This window comes from Notolabrus celidotus, chromosome 6 (assembly GCF_009762535.1).
Source record: "Notolabrus celidotus isolate fNotCel1 chromosome 6, fNotCel1.pri, whole genome shotgun sequence".
Lineage (NCBI taxonomy): Eukaryota > Metazoa > Chordata > Actinopteri > Labriformes > Labridae > Notolabrus > Notolabrus celidotus.
In genome coordinates, this window is record NC_048277.1 from 24359300 (window position 1) to 24372709 (window position 13410).

General features: G+C 39.5%; 1 protein-coding gene across 4 annotated transcripts in view; it reads left to right on the top strand.

The window, feature by feature from the left end:
* ano3 (anoctamin 3) overlaps positions 1–13410 on the top strand; it is a 50481-nt gene that overhangs the window by 4435 nt on the left and 32636 nt on the right. The gene's annotated exons all lie outside the window — the stretch shown is intronic.

Sequence of the window (13410 nt, forward strand, 5' to 3'; positions counted from 1 at the left end):
AAAAAAAAGTTTCAGCCATCTGATGTTTTGCACGCTCAGAGGCAAAGTTTGCAGCACTAACCACAAACTTTTTAAGGAATATTGTTTTAAGAACAACATCCTGCTCTTCTCCCTCTGGGAAACAATATATGGACTATTTTACTTTGTCACATAAAAAAGTGTGCGTCAGTGTTCTGTTCGTAGGTGTGTTGGTCTTGTAGCTGCAGGGTCCTTTTTTGAACTCTGTCAGTGTTCATGTACAGTAAATGTGTGTTAGAAGAACCTGTGTGTGTTCATGCGTGAACCTTTAGTCGCAGAGTCCTAAGCAGGCCACCTGTCCTCTTATGCAAGCCGGCAGATGGTTTTATAGATAGAGACATTAATTTCAGGGCAGATTTGGGCAGAGCGAGTCCACAGTATCCTCTGTGATTCTCACAGGCTTCTGCAGAGTGTAAGGCAGACATTAGTTTGATGTGAGATGAGCTGTGCATAAATATGCCTGTTCATACTGTAGCATGCCAGGTAGACAGTTTACGAAACGACAACACAAAGAGGCTGTTTTTGTTCTCTCTCTGTGTGTGTGTGTGTGTGTGTGTGTGTGTGTGTGTGTGTGTGTGTGTGTGTGTGTGTGTGTGTGTGTGTGTGTGTGTGTGTGTGTGTGTGTGTGTGTGTGTGTCTACAGTGTGGCAGTTACCACTTTCACAATCTTTAAATAGTCAGCCTTTGTTTTTGTTGCTAGGTTATGAGAACAATACCGGCAGAAGTTCAGCTGGAAACCAAACTTATTCAACATTTTGATCACGTCTGCAGAAATAAACTAATTCTGTTGGTATTGAATTGTTCTGGTGGGAACTTTGCGCTCTGTGTTGTTGTCACTGCACATACAGAGTGGCTCCTGAGCAGCTCCTTAGCAGCTCCTGTCCCCGGTGAGGTGTTTACGTGGACAGCTGAGGTTTATCAGAAAATCCTGTGACGTAGTAGAAACCAGAAGCAATCAGGACTCAAAAAGAGATGCTGTGACGTTAAAGCAGCAGTGGGGGGTAAAATATAGAGATTGAAAGAAAAGAAAGATGCTTAATCTGCTGCTGCACAAATGATGTAACTTAGAGGTCATGCCAGGATTGTGTAATGAGGTCCTGAACCGTTTAAAGCGGGGCTAAAAAGTGCCATCTGCTCTGAGGTGTGTTAGCGGTCAGGCTGCTGTGGCTTGGCTGCACGTGCGAGACAGACAACATGTCTGAGCGGAGTGTCTGTGATTTACTTTGATTTTGAAACTTGTTGATCAGAGTCCAAAAGGCCGAATCTGTCCACTGTGAATAAATCATGTAGAAAATAAAAAAGAGAAGGTTCAAGGAGGTGAATAGTTTTAATGGTGAACCATGAAATGAAGTTGTGTTTTCCTTTAGAGGTTAAAAAAGGTTGACTGCTGCAATTAGAGGCTTCAACAAAGTACTGATGTAGAAATGAGCTGGTGGAGGTGCAGTCAGACAGCAAAACAGGTTCCTGGTTCAAATCCCGGCCTTTCTGTGTGTGCATGGATGTTCTCCCCATGTATGCATAATATTTCCTCCCTCAGTCTAGAAACACACCTCTTAGGTTAATTGGTGGCTCTCATTTCAAGGTGAAAGTGAGCATGCCTGGTTGACTGTCTCCATCTGAAAGCCCTGTGATTGACTGGTAACCTTTACAGCCTCTCGCCCAATGACAGCTGACATCAACTCCACCCATCCACCCATCCAGAGTGTGATAAGCTGTATAGATAATGTATGGATGATGTGTAAAAATGAATTTGCCTCGCTGAAGCTTCATCATCTCAGTTTTGCATTTTCTGCATGCATCAAATCTGAAACATCGACTGTATCCTGCACAGCTCCATCTCCTCCCATTGTGAGGAGCGAAGCCAAATACCACCTTGATGAGCGCTGACATATTGCGATCCGGCTGCTGGAGCTGCGAGACTGACGTCACACCCCTTCTGCTATCTAAAACACACATTTAACTCACCCATAAAATCGCAAAGACCTCTCAGGAGGATACAATCTGCAGCAGAACAGATTCTTGTGTTGATTTGAGGCGGACACACACGGCTTGTGTTTTCTCTCACCGTTCCTCCTCTGCATTTGTCAACAGAGTTGTCAATCAATCATCTTTTTAGCATCTTTAACTAATCCAAAACAAATGTTGATTTGATATGTTATTATTTATTTTTTTGTTTTTTTTACAGGACAGTGGATAAAGCAGTAAACAATGAGAGAGTTAGGATTGACATGCAGGAAAGGGGCCGCAGGTTGGAATGAAACCCGGGCTAACTGCTTGAGAACTATATTGCTTGGACATGGGGCGCTAAACTTAACCACAAGGCCAAACCAGTGCCCATGTACTTTAATTTTCTATTTTGACCTATATTGCATCTTTTATAATGAAGGAGGTGGGCTTTATGACCTATGCTGCAGACAGTCACCAGCGGGAGTTCTAAAGGTTAAGACTGAAATATCACAATGAACACAGAAGCTTCTCGTCACAAACAATTTTGATGAAAAATGATGTACAAGAGGAAGGCATTTTGTGTTGTTCACTTTAATTTAGAAAAGTGATAGAATTTTGTCAATATTATAATTGTTGAGGAATTCAAAAGCTTGTTCATGAGCTGGATTCAGATCCATTTCAGAGTGTGAGACCTTCTTCACTGACCCATGCCACACCATTTCTCTTATTTTTGTAAGAAAAAAAACAAACTGGCAGTTTTTCTATAAATCTCATTGGCTGGAAAAAAAACTACCATTTTATAGCCACCATGTGTGTTCATCATAATGTATATTTTCCTGATAACATAAGTTATTGTTTCTACAAAAAATTGGACTCCACCATAAGTCAGCAGATCAACAGCCAGCCTTGACCTTTGCATGTTGCACCTCTTCCCCAGTGGTGGTTCTGGGGAGGGGCCAACAGGGGCCAGTGCCCCTGTAAAACTGAACCTGGACCCCCCTGTTGCCCCCCTCCACACCAAACAAATATTATACAATAAAAAAGCTTCAGTATCGTGCCGATGTTACAGGCGGAACACATGCGTGTGGCACTTGGTTCCAGTCCCTTAGAGCGCTCAGGGACTCATGTTGAGTGTAAACAGCCAAACAGCTGCTGTCAGTCTGTATTTTGATATAGTATACAGTAGTATATATGTCTAGTATAGGGATGCACTGATTTTTGCCAGTTTGTTCTCAGCTGGTCCTCGCCATTCTCAGTCTCTTTTGTCAGGGTTGAATGTGTCCCTCTGACAACACCCTTGGCCCCAGCCTGCCCCCCCCCCCAGTAAAAGTGGTCTAGAACCGCCACTGCTCTTTCCAGGCTCTCTATGCCCCACATTTCCTCTATCTAAAAAGTATGAAAAATGCCTTAAAAAATGTAGATTTACCCAATGAGAACAGATGCACTCTGTGTCTGCAACAATGTCTTTTGGATACTACTTTAATATTTAACGTGGCTTTAAATAAATGAGCTTTTGAGAGCTGTTGTGGTATTTCAAAAGATAGTTTTCCAAAATAGAAAATCACATTACACCGGTGTTCTGAACGGACCTTTTAAGCTAAAAACTTGCAGTCACAGTTTTACTATGTATTAGTGGCTCAGCAGCTTTTCTTTAGTAACTGTGATGATTATCTGCGGTTACCTCAAAAACACTCTAACCTCAAACTACTTTTTGAATCTTTACTTTTATTGTTATTACTTCTTTTTTGATTAGTTTTAGCACATTAGCACATTTCTAAATAATTAAATAGAAATCTCTATATAGGTCTGTATCTTGTGAAGCGCTCTTGTTATCTGCACCACAGATCAGTCATAATTTGATATTCATACTTGGTCAGCAGGAATCATTGATGTGCCTGTAGCACTTGCTATGTAACATAAGATATGAGCAGAATATTCAGCTGAGCTAATGATACCGCTCTAAATGCTCCCCGTGAGCTTGCTCCGTCTCTACGTTCTTTGATACAGTGCCAGACGGAGGATGAAACACACTTTAATTGCTTGGAGAACGTTTCTGTAGGTGAAGCTGCAGGCTTCGCCTCGGCCTCGCCTCCACGTTATCAATTTTATAAACACACCACGGCTGCGTTTGGACCATCTTCTCTGAGCGTGTGTGTTTTTGAAATAGTTCTTCTTCGTTGCCCACTCCTCTGCAGCAGGGATCCCCTGAAATGCCCTCTGTACTTGGAGGCAGCAGTGATGTGTTGGGCTTAAACACGTCCTGATGCAGAATGTTCCTTGGCTGTGACACTGAAAGCGCTGTGGGCTGAACACGGATGAATAATTGAAGGTATAGAAACATAGAGGCATGATGGGAAACAACCCACTAACCTGAATTCTCTGTTTGCTATATTGTGCAACATCCTCGCAGAGAAAGTCTCAGTGGCTTCTTTTCAGGTCTCTGGCAGTGATTGCGGTAAAAACGTGACTAAAAAGCAAAAGTAATGTTCCTTTTTTTTACACATTTTTCACTCCTCCAACTGATTTTCAGCGCGTATTTCACTTCCTCGATATCTGACAGCTTGTAATTGATCATAAAATCCTTGATGTTTTTCAAATGATACAATTTTTTCATCCAGCTGGCTTAGAGTGTGTTGGCGACAGTCTCACACAGACATATAGAAGAGGCATGATGTCACACTGCTTGGGATGTGCTCGCTTTAATGACAGACATAAACATGAGGAACATAACAAAAATGTATGAAGTGAACACAACTGCCTTTTTTTAAATTCTCTGTCTGACACAAGCAGAAACAACGGTGTTCTGTACATGCACAAACCCACACATAGATTCTGTTTAATCTCACTTCACAAAAACGTCATGCACAAGCTGCACAGGAGGACTCCAAATCCCAGATCACGACCTTCCCTGAAACCCGTCCAGCTCGCCTTCCTCTGGGTCTGCGTGGGTGTGTGTGAGAGTACACACAGGATTGTCGTACAGGCCCTGTGTCATGCTGATGCACAGAAAATCTGGAGGTGTTTTTCCCAGCATCACAGCTCAGCGAGCGTCCACCTCCTGGGTCTCTTGATCTGTTTCTCTTTTAATCGCCACCACTGCGTCTCCACCTCTCTGCGCAGGATTCACAAACACTGTGACAGCCCACAGACTCCTATACCAACTGAAATATAAACACACACACACACATGGAATCTGTGCACACACACACACACACACACACACACACAGGATTATCTTTCTCCTGATAAACCAGCCTGTGCCAGTGCAAAGCGAGATTAAACACAGGATTTCACATTAGATGAACCCTTTATATATTTATATTGACTTACACAATGCACTGTTTTCAGAAACTGCTCTAAACGGGGGCAGAGTTCGCCGTGTGCTTGCATGACGAAACCAAACTGAATCTTCAGAACGGGGCAGTGATCTTCAGATAACCACTATCACATCTTAAATTTCCACAGAGGCTGAGAAATCTGGCCAGTAATATTATTTTATCTGCACCTGGGATAAATTTTCCATAGGACCAATTTCACACAACACAAACCCTGTCCAATTTGTGCGTCTATATTAAACTTCTGGTATCCTTTGGGACTTTTGAGCCTCGCCCCTACAGGCCCCATTAGCTAGCTGTGCTCTGATGTATCATCTCAGACATTTTGAGCCTTGTCGACGTCTCCTGGGATTATCCACACAGCTTGGAATCCAGTAAATGTACCCTTTTGACAATACTGTGCGGATATGAAGCACCAGCCATATGCTATTGATCACTATAATGGAGAGAAAGATCGCAGGGTCTTCTAACTTGACAGTTATATTAAATAAAAATGCATCAAATAATACAGAGAGAGAGTGAAACTGGCACTTTAGGCTGGAAGCACAGGGTAAATAGTCTGTTTTTCCTGCCTCTCGTAAAGCTTGCTGTTGATGTGGGTTTGTTGCAGGGAGAAACAAACTTTGTGACTCACTGGACCATAAAATCTTGCCTCTTTGACATGGCTGATGTAAACAGCACAATATGTTTCTTCACAGTCATTATGCAATAACCTGCAGCTCAGGATTGATTTGAAAATTTGGATTTTCTGTAATTGATTAAAAGATGAAAAGCAGTGAAGAGGAACATAGTACTGATGTTCACTGCAGAAGTAATTAAAGTGTGGAGATATTAAGTGTTGGCATGGGGACAGTTTAAATTTTTCTACTTGACAAATGAATTTATTCAAAGCTTACTTGTGTCATATTTTGTGCCAAGTATTGCCACCTTCTCAGCCCGTCTAGTCCTGGCAGTTGGCTGTCCCACAATGAGTCTGGGTTCTGCTCGAGGTTTCTGCTTGTTGCCAAGTGCTTACTCATCATAGATTCATGTTGAGTCTCTTTGAATAATATAACAAAGAGCACAGTCGGATTTAGTGTATATGAAAATTGATTGACGGAGCCCTGATTCAGCTCAGCAGTTCAAGCGCATGCCCCATGTAACAGAGGCTGCCTTGAATCTGGCAGTCAGGGTTCAAATCTGATCCACGGCATTAAAAGCAAGAAAATAAAGACACCCCACCCCCACTCACACTGTGGTATAGGGAGATTTTCAATGTGATGCCTCACTAAAAGGATAAGTGCAGTTCTTAGGACCAATGAAGGCTCATTCCTTAAAATCCTGTTCTGGATTATTTACCTTCAGACCTCAAACATACACTGTTGAAAGGCCAGTACCCTTCAGAGTGGAAGAAAATGGTGCCTAGAACTACATAAGAGATGACGAATCCAAAATCACATTTCATGGAATTCTTCATGGATGGGAGTTGGAGGACGACTTATTATTATGTGCCAAAACTTGTGTTGTTGTTGTTGTTTTTTGTTTTTGTTATTTTCTCTCTGCTATTTGTCTGTTTGGTTGTTTCTTTTGTCTTTGCTAATCTTACTTTTTGACATGTGTCATTTCTTTTTGAGTCAAAGGTCTTTTGTTATTATTTCATTTATTTGGTTTTTTTTTTTTTTTTTCTCTGTGCTTGGGGGAAGGGTCAACAGTACATATCTTTATCTGAAAATCTGCTTTGTACTAAAAATGAGCCTTGAATTTTGTTATTTTGTTCTGAAAATGATAAAATAATAAAAACATAAAATAATTCTTTAAAAGAACTGATAGATTGATTAAATACTTACACCAATTAGCAATGGTATTATGCCCATCCCCCTAACATTGTGTAGGCCCCCTCTTATCAGGTTGGGGCCAAAACAGCTTTAGCAACTACAAAGAGCCAAAAGCTGCTGAGAGGCTGACGTTGGGCCTAGTTAGTGTCAGACGCCCTAAAAGCAAAAAATGTATGAATTATGAAATTAATATTTTGTATACTTTTCCTGGTATAAATCAATGGGGCACCACCCAGGGTCGAAACCTGGGACTAAGTCACGCTTTATTATCTATACAATTAGCTTTGATTACGTTTAATAACTTTAATCAGTCCCGTACAATTTAAATCTGAAGTTATGAATTCTTTACAAACACGGTGGCCCACCCTGTTTCGAAATGAATATACAGACAAATTCCTTTATAATATATGAAGTTTAATGTAAATAGAATGATGAATAGATTATGATTATGACAGATAATGAACATAGATGAATAACAGACAAATGGATAAACAGACAAATATACCTTTGAGCAAGGATTGCTGGTAGTACCTAAATGACCCCACAATAAACCATATCATAAACAAACAACAAAATAACACCACAAAAAATATACAAACAATAAACGACCCTACACTTCAAAATAAGAAACAATAAACAATTCAATCCTTCATGGCTCCAACAACAGCCTTCACCTGACGAGACATGAGCCCTTTCATATTCTGAATACAACAGAGCTGTAATGCAGCTACCCTGTCATCACGGCATTGCACTTTCATATTGGTCCAGCAGCACCTTGATGTTGTTGTTCCACTGTGTGATTTCACAAGGCATTGCCGTAGCACAAGAAGTAAACACACACTGAGAGCTTCACATGCATACACATAACCCTGTTCCACTCTGCCTGCTCCACCGGCTCACAGTGAGACCATCTCGCCCCCTGTATCATCTCTGTTAATACCTTGGATGATACTACAGTGGGACGACTTGGTCCCATGGTCTCACATGTGACATTCTTACTGAAGGCAAGATATTACAAGGACATAATTACTGTGCCTTGAAAAGGGCCATGGACTCAACTCAACATCTGAAGGTGTGCTGTGGTATCTGGCACTGAGACATTAGCCGCATTCTTTCAGAACTACCATTGACTTTTTCAGCGGCCTTCACCCTTCACATGCATCAATGAGCCTTGGCTTTCCATAACTGGTTTTCTTTCCTTTGACCACTTTTGGTCGGTACTGATGACTAGAGATAGACCGATATGTTTTTTTCAGGGCCGATACTGATGCTGATTATTAGTAGTCAAGGAGGCCGATAACCGATATTTGGAGCCAATATTTATTTGCAGTAAAAGGGAAAATGTTGTCAAAATTTTGAATAATACAAACTCCAACACTTAACTTCATTTAAATGCCTTTAAGCATATGTTTATGAAACAGCTTTTCAGATTTGCAACATGTTAAAGGTTTTTTTTATCTTAGACAATAGACATCTTTGTTTTAGAATTCTAACAAAAGTGCAGGGAGAGCCCAGTCTCAGCAGCATGTCTTATAAAGTTAAATGAAAACTTAAACAAATACATAGGATTCTAGGATTCAAGGATTTAAGGTTTTTTATTGTCATACCAACACAAGCTGTCGCATGATATGGGACAAAATTTCGTTTTTCAGGTCCCGTATAAAGCCACAAAGAACAAAAAATTAAAGGAAGACATTAGTAATAAATATAAAAATATAAGTACAAATATAAATATTGTGCATGGACTGATCAAGTTATTTATGTCCTAGTGCAATGTGCAAATGTATAATGTACAAGTTTTGAGGTAGTCCGTTTTTTTGTACTGTTCATGTCAGAGTCTGTATGGCTGAGAATAAATAAATAGCTCCCTAAAGTTTTCTACGGTATAAGTTTTCCAAAATTTCAATATGACTGAAATGTTAATCTTTCACTTAGCTTTGTTTTAAAGGGATATTTCAGTTTTTTTGAGTGGGGTTGTTTGAGTCTTAAATCACTAGTAATTGTAGGGGCCACAAAGGATGCTGCTCAGCTCATCCCCTGTGTTTAAAACCCAGTTTTAAATTGATCTCTTATCGGCCGTCATATAGCCATCACATTTTAGCCCTTGTCTAAGGGACTCACATCCTTTCCTTTGCCCTTTTTCCTGCTTCCAACTCATCAACTTTAAGGAAAAAGGCTTCACTTGCTGCCTAACATATACCATCCACAGACAGGTGCTATTGTAAAGAGATAATGTTATTTACTTTACCTTTCAGTGATCATAACACTGTGGCTGATTGGTGTATGCCCTTGTATATTATTTATAGGACAGACTGTTTTATGAGTGGATTCAACTCCAGCTGCAAGCAGTTTCAATGCACACCATGCTCTCTAGTTTTCACTCTCAGTTATTAACAGTGGAGCCGGAGCTCACAAATTTGACTCATTTCATTTCTGAGGGGCTGCAGTTAATAAACAGTGCGATTAGAGGTTCCCCTGGGCCTCTGAGCTCACATCTTTAACTGGCTCTGTTCTCACCCAACAGCACAGGGAAGTCCCATTGCGATCTACGACTTGAGAATGAGTTATTGTGCAGCTTGCAGTACATACCCCTAGGATGCTGAGAGTGAATTATCAATGCAGTTGAATGTTTTCAGGAAGGTCAGGCGAGAATTCCTCGCTGGAGGTCACGTTCCAATTTACAAGACGGAGAGAGAGAGAAAGAAAGAAAGAAAGAGAGAGAGCGAAAACGCCTTCATTCATTTCATGAATAAATGTGTCGCAGCTGCAGAACTGGAGCTGCTGCCTGCTGTGAAGGTCGACCTGCCTCCTGTGCTGGATATTCATTATTGTTATTAACAATCCAGTTTCTCTTCACAATTCATCTTTACAGTATTGTTGACTCACTTATTCATCATCTGTCAGCCCCACTCTCGTCATATTGCTCCTTTATTGCTTGAATAACCTTGGAAAAGACCTCTGCTACTTTTTAATTAAACAATGACATGCTAATGAGAGAGCTCTGAAACAGCATGAATCAGTGCCGCTATCACACGTGTCTGCTTTTAAAATGAAAGCAGCACTAACAGGCATGTATGAGTAGTTTAGCTCTTTGGTGCATCATCATGCTGCTTGTCTTATTGAGCTGAGTGATTTAATGGAGGGGGAGTGCTGATGGTTTAATGCACTCCTCTATGAAGGACAGGCATTATCACCAGCACTGGAGACCATAAAAGGATGGACACGCTGCTGATGGCTCGACTGATTTCACCCTGCCTCACTTTTTCCACTCTCGGTTCAGTTCATGCATTAGATCTACGTAGTGCTGTAATTAAGTTTCAGTCATGGTCAAATGATTTTTTTATTGTAGCTTGGTATAGTGGGAGTGTAGTTCATTCCGACTCTGATGAGATAAAATTATACAGACAGAAAATACAAGGTGGAGGAAAAGAAAACAAACAAACATGAAGCCAGATTTCATCCAAACATGGCACTTCTTAAGCAGCTTCAAGAACAAACAATGGGCCTCATTCACTAACAGTGTGTACGCACAAATACGTGCTTAAACTGTGTGTTTGAAGCACAAATCTGGGATTCATCAATATATTCTTACTTGAATTTGTTCTTACACTACAAACAAATTTAGAACTTCCATGTGTACGCACAAATGATGATGACCAACTTTCTCTGAAAATTTAAACACATACTCTTTTAACTAATTGCAAGACCTATTTAAACTACTTTCAGTAAAAGACAAATATATTTTTTATTGTAATGGGTGAAATGTTCTATTTTAGACAACTTTAAAAATAAACATTCTGGAAGACATCTCACGACCCCCCATTTGTTTCTCGCAACCCCCAGGGGGTCTCGACCCCCACTTTGGGAACCCCTGCCCTAAGAAAAGGATGACTAATTGCTGAGCATATTTTATATTATATTTAGCTTAAGTCTCTATCCTGTTTATGCTAAAATGTTGTAGTTTATACATGAGATATGGCCTGGCTTATGACTCCATTTGCGAGTCCCAAACCACCCCCCATGAGAGTTTTTAATCTCATTATAAACTCCATTACTAACCATTTAAATCAATATTCAGTGCAATAGTGTTCTTTAATGGTTTAATGAGGATAACTCACTCATTTTTAATGAAAATTCATGTTTAAGTCAGAATCAGAAATACTTTATTTATCCCGGGGGAAATACAGTAAAATAAAAAGGTCTGTGTGTGGGTGTGTGTGGGAATGCGGTGAAATATGTCACACAAAGAAACAGTATTTGACACTTCTGACCCCTTTAGCCTCCACTTTGACTGCTGGGTCAAATTGACCCACAAACAGTATCTATATCTATAAACATGCAAGGGGGGTTACAAATATGTGAAATCAACCATTTTCATTTAATATGTTCATTTCACCTATTAAGCCAAGCAGAAGAAGTTTCATACCGAAAAAATACTATTAACATTTGTTTTTATTATTTTAAAAAGGGTCAATTTGACCCACAACATAACAGGATGGTTAAGGAGGAAATAAATGCAATGAAACTGATCTCTTATAGTCAGAGGTGGACAGTTCATCAAAGATTGTACTCTGTAGTTAATCTCTTAATGTTAACTTTGATCATTGTTCTGTTAATTCTGTTTAATGTTAATGGAAGTTAACATTAATGTTTGAACCTGTTAAAAATCTGATGATGTGCACCTCATCCTGCTGCAACAGAAAAGGTCCCAGTGATCCAGATTTGATCCAAATAGACTTCACCAGTAAAGATTCTGAGACATCTCCGAATCAATAAAGGTTGTATGCTCTTTCTTAGATTGTATGCTATCCATTTCACAGTGTGAGAGCAGAGTCTGGATCCCTCTCTTTACTTAGGTAAACAACCTGACTGTGCGTGAACCCCATACACTATAACAAACCCTGTACGACTTCACTGTTGCACCGATTCGAACAATGCAAGGCAGTCAGTGGCACACTGGTGCCATAAAGTAGCCGCCATTACAGAGGTATGTGGAAGTGAAGTCAGGGAACTGAAAAATGACAACATTACAAAAAACAGATTTAATGATTGTTTTTCAAATGAAAAGGTAATTAATGAACGTCAATCATTACCATATTTGGCCAGTTATAACATTCACAGGCACGTCAATAATACTTTTGGAATTAAAATCCCTTTTAGTTGTGACACAGTCTATGTGGGTGACTTTTTCTGTGATGGATGGAATATAAGTGATAAGAAATTAGCACAAATTCTTTTGGCAGCAAGCAAAAAATCTGTCACAAGGAAATGGTTGAAACCTGATCCCCCTGCTATTGATGACTGGATTTAAATAATATATCAAATTTATATTCTGGAAAGGCTTTCATTCTCCCTCAAGGTTCAAAAGGAAAGATTTTACAGAATCTGGTCCAAATGGACAGAATATGTTAAACCTGTGAGGCCAGATTTCATCTGACTGAGTGTTGTGAAGGAGTGAAGATATGGTTCACTTCTATTTTATCCTTGGCTTGCTCTTTATTTGATTTCTGCAATCTCTTCCATCTATACCCTTAAAATGTAATCTTCACATATTCTGTTGTATGTCTTAAGTTCTTTAAAAAAAATAATAATTGAAAAGCTAAATTGCTTTAGAACTACCAAGTATGTTTTGCCTACTATACATGTTACATTCTGCTGTAGAATAACTACTGACTGTAAAGTGTTTGCTCTTCCTCAATAAAGAAAGAATAAAAAAAATTTAAAAAAGAAGGTAATTAACGAACATCGGATTAATGGACTGGTGTATCTCTCTCTCCCTTCAGTACAACACTATTTATTAGACATTTGATTTTAGCATGACACTGATACTCATTAACAATTAAATATGTAAAACATAATGTAGCTGTAAATATATACATAAAGACAGACCGGCATGTTTCTACTTTAATGATTGTTGTTTTGGTCAGTATTTTGAATCTACTTTTGTGAGATTTTATTGGCCCATAATCCAATCATTGTTCTTTTATGTTGATCATCATCACCATTAGTCATTTAGCGTTACTCAAGGTTTCGTGCTTAACCCTCCTGTTATGTTGCGGGTTAAATTTACCCATTTTAGAGTTAAAAAATCTAACACAAAATGTTGAAAGTATGTTTCTGCTTGGCTTAATTAATGTGAACAACATGTAAATGGTTAATTTCACACATTAGCAACCCCCCCTGGTTTATATTACATAGTTACTATTTGTGGGTCAATTTGACCCTGCAGTCAAAGTGGAGCCTAAAATGGGTCAGAAGTGTCAAATACAAAATGTTTCTTTGCAACTGTGTGACAT